This window comes from Molossus molossus, unplaced genomic scaffold, assembly GCF_014108415.1.
Source record: "Molossus molossus isolate mMolMol1 unplaced genomic scaffold, mMolMol1.p scaffold_m16_p_17, whole genome shotgun sequence".
NCBI lineage: Eukaryota > Metazoa > Chordata > Mammalia > Chiroptera > Molossidae > Molossus > Molossus molossus.
Genome location: NW_023425352.1, coordinates 35,181,670 through 35,198,372, shown reverse-complemented (window position 1 = coordinate 35,198,372; position 16,703 = coordinate 35,181,670). Strand labels below are relative to the sequence as shown.

At 43.1% G+C, this 16,703-nt stretch overlaps 1 protein-coding gene across 3 annotated transcripts in view; it reads right to left on the bottom strand.

Moving 5' to 3' along the window:
* The window catches only part of ASAH2 (N-acylsphingosine amidohydrolase 2), a 70,129-nt gene extending 61,817 nt beyond the window's left edge, over positions 1-8,312 (bottom strand). For 2 of the 3 annotated variants that reach the window (XM_036265226.1, XM_036265228.1), the window contains exon 1: positions 6,933-7,006. The gene's annotated coding sequence lies outside the window, so the exon portion shown is untranslated. Of the gene's footprint in view, positions 1-6,932; positions 7,007-8,209 lie in introns of those variants that run through there. The other variant, XM_036265227.1, reaches the window with a different exon arrangement.
* Between the last annotated feature and the right edge of the window lie 8,391 nt (positions 8,313-16,703).

Genomic DNA, 16,703 nt, shown 5'->3' with positions numbered 1-16,703 from the left:
TCATTAAAAATTACATTGAAGAAAAAATTTAACAACATGAAAAAATAAGAATTTAATGCATTTGGAAGTGACAAGTTTGACTAATATTAGGTGGTGTTGTTGTTGTTGTTGCTGTGAATCCTCATCTGAGGATACTTTTCCACTGATTTTTAGATAGAGTGGAACGGGGAGAGAGAGAGAGAGAGATGTGAGAGAGACACATTGTTCGGTTGCAACTCCACACGACCCCGATTGGGGCAGGGGATCGAACCTGCAACCCAGGCATGTACCTTTGACCGGGAATCAAACTGGAGACCCTTCAGTCCTTGGGCCACTGCTCTAACCTCTGAGCCAAACTGACCAGGACAATATTAGGTTATTTTAAATTTATGAAAAATATGATCCCATTTGTGTAGTCAAAAAAGACTATAAGAAAGTATAGAAAAATGTTAAGAAGTAAATACTTGGTGTTAAGATTATGGGTGGAGTTTTTTGTGTTTTGGTTTTTTTTTTTTTTTCCATCTTTTGACTTTTAGTATTTTCTGTCATAGCCATGTAGTACTTTTGTAATGGGAAAATAAAATGCTTACCTCCTCTTGGAGAATATATACTGTATAGCAGCAGGAAGTTAAACGACCCACAAGAGACAAAAAGAGTAAGAAATAGGCCAAAGCCCCGTTTTTCCAAGTAAACTCAAGCTGTCCAGGAAGTAGTTTGAAGATAACACAGGCCACTTCATTGCTGGCAGAGTTTGTGGAGAGACCAGCCCTCAAAGGCCCATCCCTTCCTCCTTTCATTAGCTCAATGATTAAAACAAAGCTAAGGCAACACCGAATTCGAGAATAAAATACAGAGTGGATTGCTTCCTCCCCTAACCTATTCCAGCCACCATGTCCCCGTTCCAGAGGCAACCACCACCCACATTTTGTGACTCTTTCCAAAAATGATTGTATGCATATTTCTATGTATTTTTTATACAACCAGCATAATTCTGCTTTTCTTCACTTAATGTGGAGTAGAGAATGTAACTATATATAGAATGTATATAGCACTCATCCTTATTGTAATAACTGTATGATATCTGGTTATGTGATATATTTGTAAGTTCCTAGAAGCAAAATTGCGGGACCAAAGGGGAGCATTTAAAATGTTGTGTTGGCTCAGTGGTTAGAGTATCGGCCTGCAGACCAGAAAGGCCTGGGTTCGGTTCCCACTAAGAGCACATACCTTGGTTGCAATTTGTCCCCAGCCCAGGTTGGGGTCGTGTGGGTGGCAACCACTCAATGTGTCTCTCTCACATCAATGTTTCCCTCTCTCTCTTTCTCCCTCTCTCCCTCCGCTCTATCTGAAGATAAATGCAAAAATGTCCTCGGGTGAGGATTAAAATTAAAAAATAAAATAAAATGTTGTGTTGATATTTACAAGTGACCCCACATAGGGGATGAGCCCGCAGGTAGCAGAGTCTTTGTTCCGCACGCCTCCACTAAAAGGACAGTCCAGGCTCTTTGACCCTTGTCCCTGTGACAGGGGGGAAATGCCATTTCCATGTGGTCTTCATTTTCATTCTCTCCTGAATTAGGCCAAATACATTCATATATTTTTAAAAGCAGAGACCATAGAGATATAAATGCCTTCAGATAGAGCACTCAGTGACATATCTTAGCTACTTTGCTGCTACAGAGGGGAACAGATTAAATTGTGATATTAGACAAGTTTTGTGTGTATCTTTGTTTTATGTTAGAATATTTAGTATCAAGCAATGAAGACCAAATAGAGCTAACAAGGCAGAGGGAGAGAGAGAGAGAAGCAAATCACAGGGGACAGCAAAGAAAATGGAAGAGTCGGGCCCACTCAGGAAGGCCAGGTCAGGGCAGCTCCGCCGGGCTAAGTGGTGCGAGCTACTGAGCGATCCTTCGGCGCATCACCACTGAATGGAGTCCCTCCAAGCACGGCGTCTTTGTGCTGTGCTTTCTACTCGGAATCTAATTCCCAAAACACAACATCTCAGTGGCCTAACTCAGACACTGTACTTACCCCTTCCCTGGAGGGTTACTTAAGAAGTCCCAACAAGACCATATTCAAAGAGGAGATTGTTCTCCAAACTAAACTCAAGGCTGTCAAGACACCAGATACCACTGGTGACGGGCCATCCTTTTCCCTTGCAGTGGGATGGCCCCCAAACTGCCCCTGTGGTCTCTTCCACACCCCTCCAGACATCTTCCTCCCCGTAAAAAGGAGCCTGGCCGTGTTCATTCACTATGAGACGTGCCGGGTGACCCGCATATCTGGTCAGATAAGATCATTTTGACCAGGGATTCAGTGGATGATACTAGCATAAGCCACCCTTTACCCAGACAGCACCCGAAGGCCCAGTCTGGAAAACTAAGGGGAAGAGTAGAGAAGACTCCAAGCACTGTGGCAGGGCCAGTGGAAGGGAGAGGGCGGGCCGAGGGACTTCTGCTGCCCGCCCAAACAGCTGGCTCCTGTAGCCAGGTACAACACTACCTTGCGGTGAGGGGAGGGTATAATCGGAGCAAACATTTTAGCTGACACGTATGTTTTATTTCTGTCTGGATGGCCTTCTGATAAGTCCTGTTAGCTGGGATAAGGATAACTATCCCTCTCTACTCTCCACCCCAGACACTCACTCATGCACACACATTCTACCCACTTCACAGGTGACAGAACGGTCATGGGAAAGGCTGATTGAAAATAAGCATGATCCAGCAACTGTGATTCCAGGATGCGAGCCCAAGTCTCCAGATTCCTAGATGAGACCTCTTGCCTTTCACCAAACCCTTACTGTGTCTATCACCACGACCTGGGCCCTGGCATGGCAGCCTCTGGGGGGGTCAGGCCCGTGTGTTCACTCCTCATCAGCAGATGGTGAAGCAAAGCCTCTGCCTCTTAAAACCCTTTCAGAAGAAGAAACTGCCCCGCACAAGGTAAAGGCCACTAAGAAGAAACACAAACTGTATTCAAGCCAAAGGAATGTTTCTCCCAAAACCCCAACTGCTCAACCATTACCCAATAGTCATTAGTCCCACACATTCTCTTCATATTTAACATACGCCTTACTCAAGGCTTGATGCGAATTTCATGTGCTCCGTGGTTGCATCATCTTTTGTTCTTTAATTCCTAGTATAATTGAAGATTAAATCACTTTTTAAAAACATGGTGTATTTCCCACACTACTCAGATCGTGAGGTCTCTAACTATTATTTCTTGCTAAAGGGAACAAAAGATCTTTGAAGAAGTGGCTGGGGGAGGAAATACATGAACCAAACCTGAAACATTTTTTCATACCAGAAATCAAGGAAATCATCAAGACGGTAAACATTGTGTCAGAAAGAACTAGAGCTTCATACTAGCCCAAAATGGCTCAATTTGGGTAGCAATTAAAAAAAAAAAAAAAAAAAAACAAAAAAAAAACAACTGCAATAGATTAAAGAGAATCAAATTTCTGTAAATCCATGACGTCATGATGACACTTTAAAAAATCCTCATTGATTAACTTTATAAGATGCTAAGAAATTCATTTGTTTTTCTAAACACTGGCAAGGAATAAAAGTTGAGGAGGCAGAAATAAAAAGTGTACTCTGCCTAAAAGTATCTTGGGAAAGCCAACTCGTTGATGAGGGACAGTTTCTCACAAATTATTCCAGTTGATGAATGAGGATGGAAGGATGGACTTAGAATCTAAATGTTTGGCAAACCCCTAATGAAATGAGGGGTCAAGGCAACGACCATCAAAAACAACCTGATACTAAGCCTCTGAGGGATATACACAACCTCAACTCTCACGTATTCTAATTGAATCCCAAATAATTGATCCGACCTCTAGATATAAGTGCCTCTTTATAGGAAATACAAAAGACCATGGAATATGTTAGAGGGTAATACCGAGATACAGGAAGCAAAATCCAGACTGTGAGAGACTCTCTGAGACAAATGAGCCAGTTTCTTTAAAAATACATTGGAAGTAGAGAGGGAGAGAAAGAGAAGAAGGTGGCGAAGAAAAATAGGAGGAGGAGAAAGACTGGAGGGGAGAGAAAGACAGAGGGAAGAGAGGGACCAGGAAGAAGAAGAAAGGAGAGGAAAGCTATAGATTAAAAGGGGCTGAAGAGACATCAACCCACTGTATACAGTAAGCCCCAGACCATCACTATTTGGAACTTGATTAAAAAAAATTGTTTTTGTTGTTATTTTTTATATTATGAGACAATTGGGAAAATTTGAACACTGACTGGTTATTTGATGATATTACGGGATTATTGTTTTCAATGTTAGTGTAATAATGATATTGCAATTATATATATATATATTTTTTAAATCCTTATCTTTTTTATACATCCTGAAACCAATAAAAATAAAATACCAGAAGTGCAAAAATCGGATGGATGGATGGATGGATGGATGGATGGATGGATGGATGGATATATAAGTGGATGGCTGATGGACAGATGGATGGGAAGTAAGCTGTGTTCTTTACTGTGCCGGTGGGCAGGAGAGAGGGGGTTGAAGCCACTGTGGAAGATGCTGCAGACTGCCTCACTCCACACTCTTTTTAAACCCATCTAGTGTGCAGAGCCTGGACCCTCATTTGCCTAGAGTTCCAGATGTGTTGAGGCTCTGCCTTTCCGAAGCCCTCGTGTGAGACTCTGACTCAGCACTGAGCCACTTGGGAAGAGAAGCGGGGCCTGGGACATAGATTTTACTGGTTTGGATCAGGACAGCAAGACTCTGCTGACAGCTTGGTGGCCGCTTCTAGATGACCATGGCCAAGGCAGCCCATCCCTTAGCAGCTCAGTTTGCAGTTGAAGTTGGGAAGTTGTTTCTAGAAGCTCAATCTCAATTCTCTGTCTTCGGCCTTCACAAAGATTCTGCAAGTTATTTCTATCCACTAACAAATCTCTTTCTTAAGCTAGTTGGAGTGGATTCTGTTACCTCCAACTAAGAGCCCACCCAAGCTAAACCTCACAAAAGTGAGCATTGGACCTCCCTTTGGGGAGGATATGCTTTCCAACCCCTGGACCCTGTGTATGCCTAGCTGCCTCTGGGAACATTTTAGAGTTAACAGTGATGAGCAGTCTGGCACAATAAATTTTCACGAGGTCCAAAAAGAAGTTAGTTTTAAGTACATCACAGGGCTACCATAGCGGTACCTTACCACCTCATGGGTTTTGTAAAGGATTTAAAAGTTCCTTTGAACCCCCAAGTAGTCCCATCATCAGATGCCTATTTATAGAATCTTTTCATTGGTCTTAGCTGAATGTTGACCTCAAACGACAGACAAGCAATAAATGAAAGAACAGAGTCCCTTCTGTTCCAAGCCGGAGAGAATGTTTCTTATTACACCCTCCTACACCTGTCATATGATGAGCCTGAGAATGGGACTAGGCGATGTGCTTCACTGCAGGGGGGAGCCCACGTTCATTCTGTGGGGGTGCCCCTGCCCACAGTGGCCAGCCTGGAAGGAAGATGGGGCACAGCAGAGGAGTGTACCGGGCTCTTCTTCCCCCTGGGGACTTACAGAGTCCATGTCCTCAGCAATCCCGACAGCTCTGCTTTTGTCGGAGGACAGGAGAGAGAAACTACCCGAGGGCTACAGAGTTTCTCCCCAATTTATCCCAGTCCTGCCTTCAACACAAAGGACAAAATGACAGAGAGAGAGAGAGAGAGAGAGAGAGAGAGAGAGAGAGAGAGAGAGAGAGACTGAGGTTATGGAAGGCCTAGAATTTGGAATCTGAAGATTGAGGTTTCTTTTGCAGTGGCCTTCATTTTCCTCATTGCAAAAATGCAAACAAACTAAAGATTCACATAGACAATGTGTGTGTGTGCGTGTGTGTATGTGTGTGTGTGTGTTTAATGCTTTGCTAACTCTACAACATGTGGATGAGTTATTATATTAATTAGGCTGAATGTGGATGCCCAAGGGTGGTAGGGTTCATGCATTTTAAACCTTATAGCATGGTTCTGATCTTGGTGTATTTCTCATGCTTTGTTCAAAAGTTCTCCCTATTAAAGGTTGACAAATTCAGCCTTAGGAAAAAGAGTGTGTTTTGCTATTTCAAAACATCCAAAGGGCTTGAAACTTAGATAAAATTAGAATTGCAGCCCTGGACAGGTGGTTCAGTTAGTTAGAGTGTTATCCACACACCAAAAGAGTTGTGGGTTCAGTTCCCCATCAGGGCACATACCTAGGTTTTGGGTTGGATCCCCAGTGGAGGCATGCACAGTTGGCAACCAATCTCTGTTTCTCTGTCACCTTTCTCTCTCTCTAAAATCAATAAAAACATATTCTCAGGTGAGAATTAAAAAAAAAAAAATTGGAATTGCACAATTCCCCTACTTCTCTACTGTTAGAACTATAGAATCTTTGCAGAATATTTGGAAATTATCCTCTCATGATTTATCTTTTTCCAAAACCATAGATAAGAATTTATTGTGTTTGGAAGTGACAAGTTTGACCTGTTTGCCATACAAGATGACAAAGGCAGATTGGAGGAAAGCAAGCTGCAGCTGCATTTGTCATTATTTCAGGGACAGGGTGACAATATCGTTTGATGTAATTCTTCCCCTCTGTGTAAGTCTTAGAAGCGTAGCATCTCCCACCTGTACTGTGCACTGTGGGAAGACCACCACATTGTCCATTGATAGAACTTGGAGAAGGACCATGAGAAGCCGAAAGCGATTTGCCTGTGTCACAGTCCGGCCTGACTCAATGTTCTCTCTGGTCAATGGGGAAAAGATGACTTGAGTGGAGCCTGACATGAAAGCATATTGTCTTGTTTTTACTGGGCAGAACCAAGCCCGAGGAAGAACAACAGTGCTTGATGAGAATGTACTGGCAGCTGTTCACAAAGGATCCCCCACTAGATCAGCCAAAAGGAGAAAAGGGAAGGGGACCAGAACATCCTCATACTGGAGAGTAAATTCACTTCTTTTCTCACCTTCTCTCTTGCTGCAGTACGTTCGGCTCATTCCCAAGGACGATCCACTTAAGATTCCAGGAGGAAAAGAAAAAAGTTCTTGCTCATATGCATCTACCTGAAGATATAACTGCCTGCAGGAAGACGTAACATCCGGGGTTTGTCATTGATTTTGGATGGTGATAAGGGTGGGGTGGCACCTGACATACCCACACTCAAAAGGTACAGCCAGTGAAACGAGAGGGGTTGTCTGTCTGATGCTCTCTCCACTGTGTGAAGGCCAGGACCAAGCCTTGGTGCGAACCAAAAGCTGAGGCAGGTTTTGGGTCCTGAGGGGATGAGGTTAGAGGATGGAGTTGCTGCCCGAGGTTAGTGGCTTCCCCAGGAATCCAGGGAGCCAGCCCATGAGATAAAGCTCGATGTCAGTGGTGCGTGGAAACCAGCAGGAACCAAAGGCAGGATCCGACTCGAATACAGAGCCATAAAAGGGTCAGGCAGGGATGGAATCTGAGCTAAAGCAGATGAGGCACGGGTACAAAAGAGTTGGTGGTCTCGGGCAAAGACCTAAATCACCTGCAGGCACTGTTTGTGACTCCATTTAATGGGTCAGTAAATTAAAGAGACTCGCATGGGTTGGGCTAGCTAATCATGCCAAGATATGAAAGACAACAACTTACTGAGCTATTACTCTGTAGACATGTATCAAGCCAGAGCAAGAAGGATAGCCATCTTTTTAAAAACAACAAAATAAAACAAACTTATGGAACTCTTAGTGTGTTTCAGACATTGTTATAATAATATGATATGAATTCACTTTTTTTTTTTTTTTTTTATCCTCACTTGAGGACATTTTTCCATTTTTTGCACAGATAGAGTGGGAGGGAGAGAGAGGAAGAGAGAGAGAGAGAGAGAAAGAAACATCGATGTGAAAGAGACACATCGAGTGGCTGCCACCCGCACGACCAATCAGGGCCGTGGACAAACTGCAACCGAGGTACGTGCCCTTAGCGGGAACCGAACCCGGGTCTCTCCAGACCGCAGGCCGATGCTCTAACCGCTGAGCCAAACTGGCCAGGGCTGAATTCACTTTTAATACTTAAGGAATCCCATAAGGATGGTACTACTCCTATCCCCACTTCACATCTGAATTAAAAAAGCAAACAACACAAGTGAGTCATAGAGAAGTAAAACAAATAGCCAAAGGTGACACTGCCAGTGAGACCCAGCTGGATTCCAGACCAGACCATATGCCTTCGGAGCCCTCTCGTTCAACCGTCAGAGAGAGAGAGTCAAGTTACCTGCCCAAGGTCACTGGGAGACGCGCAGTGCTCATCCACCTCTGGTCCTCCACTCCTTCGGGGCATACCGGAAGGGCATCCAGCTGCCGGACAGGTACTGGTCACTGGGTTGTGTGTGACAGTGCTGTGTGTCACTCCAGGACTGAAGCATTTTAATGTGGAGGCATTTGTGAGGGGGTGTGAGCTCTTCGTGATCTCTCTTCCTCGGCCGTGGTGACCCTGATAACTTCACGTCCCAGATGATAGGTTATAAGATCCCTGAGTCACCACTTCGAAGAAATCTACCTCAGGGACTCATCAGACCAGAAGTATACTTTGCATAAACAAGAAATAAAGGCTTATGTGTTAAGCAACTAAGATTGAGAGGGGTTTTGTTTTGTTTTGTTTTGTTACCTCAGCAAGCTCCAACCCACCCTCATTAACATAGGCACCTGATTAACACCAGTTAATGAAGATGACTCCTTAGTAAATTATAAATCTTCTACAATTTCTTTCAGTTCAGTAAATTCCACAGAGCAAATGGTTTTATTTCTGGATAACCAGAGCAGAAAGATTCAACTTGACCCCTCTCTTATACCTCCCACAAAAATTAACTCAAAATGCATAAAAAACTTAAACATAAGAACTGAAACTGTGAAATTCCTAAAAGAAAACATAGGAAAGAAACTCCTTGACATTGGCCTTGGCAATGAGTTTTTGGACATGACAAAAAGCATGAGCAACAGAAGTAGAAATCAACAAGTAGGACTAAATCAGACTAAAAAGTTTCTGCACAGCCAAGGAAACAATTAAAATAAAAATGCAATATACAGAACGGAAGAAAATATGTGCGAACAATATGTCAGATAAGGGGTTTCTATCCAAAATATATAAAGATCTCATGCAAATCAATAGCCAAAACACAAGCAACCGCATTAAAAACTGAGTGGAGGAACTAAATAGACATTTTTTTTTTTTTCCAAAGAAGACATTCAAATGGCAAAGAGGTACATGAAAAGGTGCTTAACATTACATTTCAAAATATACTAAAATCTCTCTCATTCAGAGATCACATTTCATGCAATCTCAACTCTAAGACATAGTTAAAAATGAGAAATAAATATTAAAAATCCCAGACACTTATTGAATAAAGTCCATGCATTTTGTACCACAGGAAAGATTCTTAGGTCCATGTACAGCTTAGTGACTTAATTTACATACAGTTCTGACCAACTGGTCTTTTTCTTTCAGTCACTGAAAATTAAAATACTCCAGGCATACAAGGAGCAAAAGTTATAGCTGAAAGAGACTCAAATGAAAATGACCCAGTCCATGACAATAACCAGTGGTCAGAGTGACAATCTGAGTCATCTTTGTTTAACAATTCCTAAGACAGCAGAAGAATGTAAAACATTTGAAATCATTTTCCTCCAAGATTTTCTATTTTCAAGTTCAGCATTTAAAAGAAAGAACTCCATGTTTTAACGCTGTCAAAAATGTAAAGAGGGAGACAGAGACAAAGATATAACTAGACTAATCCATGTTAAGATGCTACAGTGTTTTGTTAAGGTGGGATTTGGGAACTTTTATTTTCTGCATGTTACGTAACCATATTTAAATTTGTCTGCAATAATTATGTATTAGATTTGCAGTAAAAGCTAATTTTTTTTAAAGGATGAATGTAGAATATAAAAAGGAGACATGGAAAAATACTTTAATTCTCCAACTAGGCTTAAAAAGGAGGTATGAAATCTGCGAGTCCATTCTTAGGCGTCGTCAAATGAAGAATACCCACTACTGAAGATAGAGCATCTGTTTCTTCCCATGGCTATGAGAGACAGACTCTGCTCACTTCAGACTCCATCTTGGTTGAGCCCACAAGTCAGTGGTATGATCATATGGGGACATGTAGAAATAATGAGGCATCAACTACTTTAGTTGAGACTAATAGAACAGAACCAAGTTCCACCTGCTTATTCATTTCACTAATGAGAAAACAGGCTGAGCTGCTTTTTCACATTCAGGGAAGCTGAACCTTGGATGTCCCATAAGAGATACAGATTCTTCTGAATTAGATAATTATATTGGTATTTACATAAGAGAATTGATAGCACCAGATGGCATAGAGCTGTGACCAAGTTATTACACCTGTTGCCTCATAAACTAGTCCAAAGGTAAGGACATGATTGAAGACTAGCATATTTTCCATTCCAATGTATCAATTTCAGGACTGATAGGTTCAAAAGGTTTAACTACTGATTCAGCCTGGGCACTGACTACTTAGACTAGAAGCCGGAGTAAACAACTGGTATACCTGTATCAATGCATTCCAGCTGAACATACCCCACCTTGGTGAGTTTCTTTGTAAGATCTGGAATTATGAATTGTTGGAGTGAGTTCTTTCTTCAAAGACCCAATCATCGAGTTATAAGCCTTAAAGGTAGAATGAGTAGTCATTGAAAAAAAAAGCCCTTGCCCTGGCCAGTTTGGCTCAGCGGTTGGAGCATTGACCTGGGGACCAGAGAGTCCTGGGTTCAGTTCCCGCTAGGGGCGCATACCTCAGTTGCAGTTTGTCCCCGGCCCTTGTTGGTCATGCAGGTGGCAGCCACTCAATGTGTCCCTTTCATGTCGATGTTTCTCTCTCTCTCTCTCTTCCTCTCTCTCCCTCTCACTCTATCTGAACAAAAAATGGAAAAATGTCCTTGGGTGAGAATAAATAAAATAAAATAAAATAAAGTAAAGTAAAATAAGCCCTTCAATCTCACCTCATACTGCTAAAAATATTGCTTCAATCCATCATGAAAGAGACAGGCTACCAATAGATTGTATGTAGACTCTTATAACACCTTTGAAAGGAAACAATAATCAGAAAACTGGCATGATGTTCCTGATAAGCCTCCCAGCCAAACCACAGTTTCTACCACAAAGAAACTGAATTATGAGAAAAAAAACACACAAAAACACAGAACCGTCTTTCTCTAATTTAGGCAAGTTATAAGCCAAATGATCCTTGAAAACCCTTAGCAGGGATTTAAAAAAAAAAACAACTTGATTCGTAGAGGAGAAAAATAAGACCACAAACAATGCTTAAAATCTCACCCAGGAAGAGAGAGGCTGCCTACATCACATCATCAGAAGGCAGAAATGAGTAAGCGCGAGACACTCATCACCACTCTCTTGAATGTGGGTGCTTTACCGCAAGCAGAGCTGAGGGAAGTTTCCAGATGTCTGCAACAGAGCCACCAATGTGATGACAAGTGGCAGTGGGTGTTGAGACAAGAGAGGTCAGTGAGGACTGTCACAGCCAGAAGGTGTGTGCCCATCTAAAGGCGACAGCCACTGCTCCTTGGTGCCGAGAGGGAATGAAAGCCCAATGTTGACAAATATTTCCTTTTTTTAAATGAAAAGTCCGTAAGATAGGTATTTATCTTAAATGTTTTGATTTTCAAAGGTAGGCAAACAGTTAAAAAAAAAACTTTTTTTTTTTTATCATTTAGGTCAACACTATGTGTGACAAACTAAACATAACCAGGCCACAAGTTGCTGCCTCTGATTTAATCCGCTGCTTCATTCAGAAATACTTTCTAAGTGTCTATGGAGTACCAGATACTATGCTAGACCTAAAGGAAATAGTTCATACAACAAAACTTCTGCCTTCAAAAATCTTACAAATCTAACGTATGACAGAGATAATTTCCAAGTGATGATAATACTGGGCTATTTATGCCTCTGTGGTACATAGCAGAGAACCCTAACCCAGACTTGAAGGAGGTCAGAAGTGGTTTTGCCAAAGAAATAATATTTCAGTTAAGGCCCGAAGAGTAGCACTGAGCGAATAGGTCAGTTAGCTTTGACTGCGAAAACAAACCATTCCAAACTTATTAACTTAAAATAACAACTTGCTTAACTCATGACTCTGTAGGTTAGCCATTCAGCTGGGCCCAGCTGAACAGTCCTGCTGAGCTGGGACTTGTTAATGCATCAACAGAGAGGTTGGGTTGATTGGGGCTTGGTTGGGAGCTGCTGGTATAGGTTAGCCTCTGCGGGGACAGCTCACCTCTGTCCCCATAGTCTCTCAGGTTCCAGCAGGCTAGCCCAGAGTTGTTCCCATGGCAGCTGGGGAACTTTCCACGGGAACGAGTGGAAACACACAAGCCTTTCTGAGGATTAGACTCGGAACTTCACACAGTAACTTCCACTGCACTGTGTTGAAGCAAGTCCCAGGGCAGCCCAGCTTCAAGGGGAGGAAAATTGGTCTCCACCTCTTGATAGGAAGTCACATTGCAGAAGGTGTGGGCTCAGGGAGGGTGGAGAACTGTGGCCCTTGTGACACTCTATCTCACCAGGCAAGAAGGCATGGCACATGCAAAGGCCTGGAGATAAGAGAGAGCAAATGGAGTTGAGGACACGCCAAGATGTTTGGTATGATAGGAGCAAAGACGGCAAAGGGCCAACTGAAGAAAGACGTGACAATGTGTCTAGAAGAAGCCAGATCATGAAGGGCCTCCCATGTATTCAGCCCAGTGAAATAGAGAGATTTCTGAAAAAAAAAAGCTTTCTTTCTGCTTATTATCTATATGGGGATATGACAGGTGCAAAATTTTAAAAAATATAATGCAAGGTTGGCCTGGCCAGTGTGACTCAGTGGTTGAGCATCAACCCATGCACCAAGGGGGCACGGTTGTGGGCCTGATCCCCAGTAGAGGGCATGCAGGAAGTGGCCAGTCGATGTTCTCTCTCATCAATGTCTCTCTCTCTCTCTCTCTCTCTCTCTCTCTCTCTCCTTTCCTCTCTCTAAAATCAATAAAAAATATTTAGAAAAATATATAATGCACGGTTGAACATAAGAATCCTAAGTAAAATACTCTGGGGGCTCATAAAAAGGAGATATCATATCTACTTTGAAAAAGTAGAGAAGGCTTCATGAAGGAGGTAGAGTTCAAGTTGAAGAACAAAGAAAAAAATTGCCAGGTAGAGACAGAAAGGTATCTCAGTGTCAGTTAGTTAAGTACAGGGGAAAGAAAGTGCAAACTATACGTAATCATAAGCAGCGTGGTTTGGCAAAACGGAGGACAACAGTTCTCAATCAGTTTTGACCTTGGCCTCCTGAAGGATGATGTTCATTCATGACACTCCCACATTCATATCCCGATGATGCCAGAGTTAAGATAGAATGTGGTGTTAGGTAAGATCGCCGGGTCCCTGGTTATTACCTCGCCCTCTCACCCACTGGTCCATTGTGACACTGAGTCTGAGAAACACAAATGTAAGCTTTCCTAGGGTAGCATGAAGGAGGCAGCTGAGAAGGTAGCTAGGTTCTCAAACGCCAGGCTGATGAATTTTTACTTAGTGAAGGCAGGACAGTCTCTGGATGTTTTGAGCACAATAAACACACACTGAGTTGCACTTTGCAAACATACATCTGACAAAGCGGTAAAATGGAGCAGAGAGAGGCTGACAGAGAATGCTTCTTATCCCCTGGTCATTGCAGCATCACTCACATCAAGGGACTTTTTCTAGAGAAGCCCAGACACAGCCTCCAAATTTCTTTTATTTTAAATATGTTTTTATTGGTTTTTAGAGATAGAGGAAGGGAGAAGGAGAGAGAGACAGATACATCAATGAGAGAGAACCACAGATCGGCGGCCTCCTGCATGCCCCCCACCGGGGATCGAGCCCACAAACTGGGCATGTGCCCTGACCGGGAATCAAACCGGCGACCTCTTGGTGCATAAGATGATGCTCAACCACTGAGCCACACCAGCCAGGCAGCCTCAGAATTCTTCCTAACTGGTGTTCTGGTATAGAAGGAGGATGAGCTGACAAACAAATCAGAACCTAAAGGCTGCCTTGAGGCTGGAGACAAACAGCCATTTCAGAGGTTAGAGCCCATTTGGGAAGGAAGCCAGGCCGCCGTGGTGTGTGGAAATGAAAACAGGGAACACACTCGAGAAGTGTGAGTGAAGTATGTCACTGGGATCTGACACGTGCTGAATTGGGAGGTGAAGGAGAGGGGAAAACCAAACACCATTCCAACTTTTTTAAGATTGGAGGGGTCCTGGCCGGTTTGGCTCAGCGGTCAGAGCATCGGCCTGTGGTCCAGAGAGACCCGGGTTCAGTTCCCACTAAGGGTACGTACCTCGGTTGCAGTTTGTCCCCGGCCCTGGTTGGGTCGTGCAGGTGGCAACCACTTGATGTGTCCCTTTCACGTCGATGTTTCTCTCTCTTCTTCTCTCTCCCTCCCACTCTATCTGAACAAAAAAGTGGAAAAATGTCCTCGGGTGAGAATTAAAAGAAAAAAAGAGATTGGAGGGAACTGCGGTGCCACTAAGCAAAGTAAGGAAACTTGGGAAAACAAATCAACTGTAAAAGTCAGAAGAAGTGGATTCAGTTTGAGTGTTGGGTATAAACACCTAAAAGCATCAGCACGAAGGCTGAGCTAGCATTTGTCACTACAGCACAAAACAAACCTCATGTGTACAGCATTTCCTCCAAGTCTCCAGCAACACCGAAAGAACGCATATGGGAGAGGAACGAACCCCTTATTTCCTCTAAAAATACTGCACCATCATTCAAGATTCTTGGCAAAACCCCGAATAGGAAAGAAGGTAAAAAGGTGGCTGGCAAAGGGTTTGGGTTTTCTTTTGCATAAGAACCAAGGGGGAGAAAGAACTTCCACGTTGCCTCCAGAGGCCAGGGCCGCACAAGCTGGAACCTGGGTTTCCCAAGCCACCGTCCAACTTCTGCCCTAGGTCTGAACTCAGAGTTCATGAAACACTTGGGAAACTTGATCTAATGATGAAATCCACGCTCTCACTACCTCTAACTTGAGATCATTTTTCATGCAACAAAAGCAGGGGCCCATGGTCATTGGAGAGGAGCGAAGTTTCCATTGCAGGGAGAAAATAAAGAATTATGACTTAGAGTATGGGTTCTGGATCGACAGATCTGTGACTGCAAATCCCAACACGGCCCTAACCGAGGAAGTCATTCAACCCCTCTCTGCATCTGTTTCCTCATCTGTAATGTGGAGAGTGTAATCCTATCCACATCATAAGGTTGTGGTGAGGCTTGACCGAGAAATGTGTGGTAAATTCACTCAGTTACTAAATATGATTGCTTCACAATTCTTACTCACTTTTTGTATGGACACTCTTTCAAATGCTGATGAATAGTTCCCCTCATACATTCATATAATCCATGGGGAGTGCTCACATTTTCTAAAAGGAGACTTTCCTTTGGTTTAGCTTGAGTAGATGAGAAACTTCACGGACCTGCTTATGCATGAATGACTTCCACGGTGGGAATTCTTAGAGACTTCCCATTGTTTGAGAGGACATAAGGTAACGCTAGTCATAGTGAATCTACAGTGAGGTGCCAGTCTTACCCAATCTCCCTGTACGTGAAGTTAGGGAGCTGGGCTTCAACAAATGACCTTCCACATCTGGGGATGGCCAACTTCTTGTTTCTACTTCTACTAACCCAAAAACGTAAACAAGGATCACAGTACTCTTTCATTTCAGCTCCGAAGATTTACGTATAAATTCTTCCTCTTATTAATAAGATTAATGGGATTAAATTAGCATTGTTCAGGGATCTGACCATTTAGGACGGTAGTAGCCCGCCCTGAAAACTCCCCATCTGCAAACTTGTAGATGTGTTCTGCTAAGCAAACCTGATCCTGGGTCTATCATAATGTTCGACCACAATATGAAACAATTTCTTCCCTAGGTTATTTTTTCTCGTAATGTCCTAAACCAGTACATGGTTTCTCTATGAAAGAATTTTCTACAAGTATCAGCAGTGGTGTGCTGCGAAATGTTTAACAGCCGAATCTCCAGGAATAAAAAGCCCTGGTGCGTGATATTCGCCAATTTCTGTGGTGTAAATACTCCTACCATGGCTGATTTCAAACTATAAGAAGTCACTGAGAGTATAGTTGGGAAGGTCCGTGTGCAACTGGTCCTTATGAACCAATGTGCACTTTCTTCAACACACCATTGTCACCACACAAACCTCCTCCTTAGCACCAAGTTTAGTCTCCACTAGAGTCTGTCAGTACTGCCCCTGGAGACAGTGTGGATCAGGAATTGAGACTGACTTCTCCTGTTGAAATTATATCCAGCTGGTACACACTGCTTTGCTCTGTATCATAAATACATTTTGAAGGTTTTCTTTACGTCGGTGGCTCTTCCCAGCCAAGGGCAGCCAGCAACAGCCACCAGGAAATGTGGATGCAATAAAAAACAATATTGAAAACAATCCCAGGAGGTTCTATGAGGCCTGTGGGGTCCTCCTTTCTTGGCAGAATCCCTGAAATCTCTTGTTACTCACCTGAGCAGACATTAAAATTCTCCGTCAGTGTCACCAGTGCCGTTCTCTACACTGCCCTCTTGTGGCCTCACTAACGGCTGCACTCTGGGGATGACTAACCCCTGACCACCCTCTCTCCTTCTCTTCCAGGATCTTACGGGGGCTGTTCTCAGTAAGGTGTGAGGAGAAGCCTCATGAACCT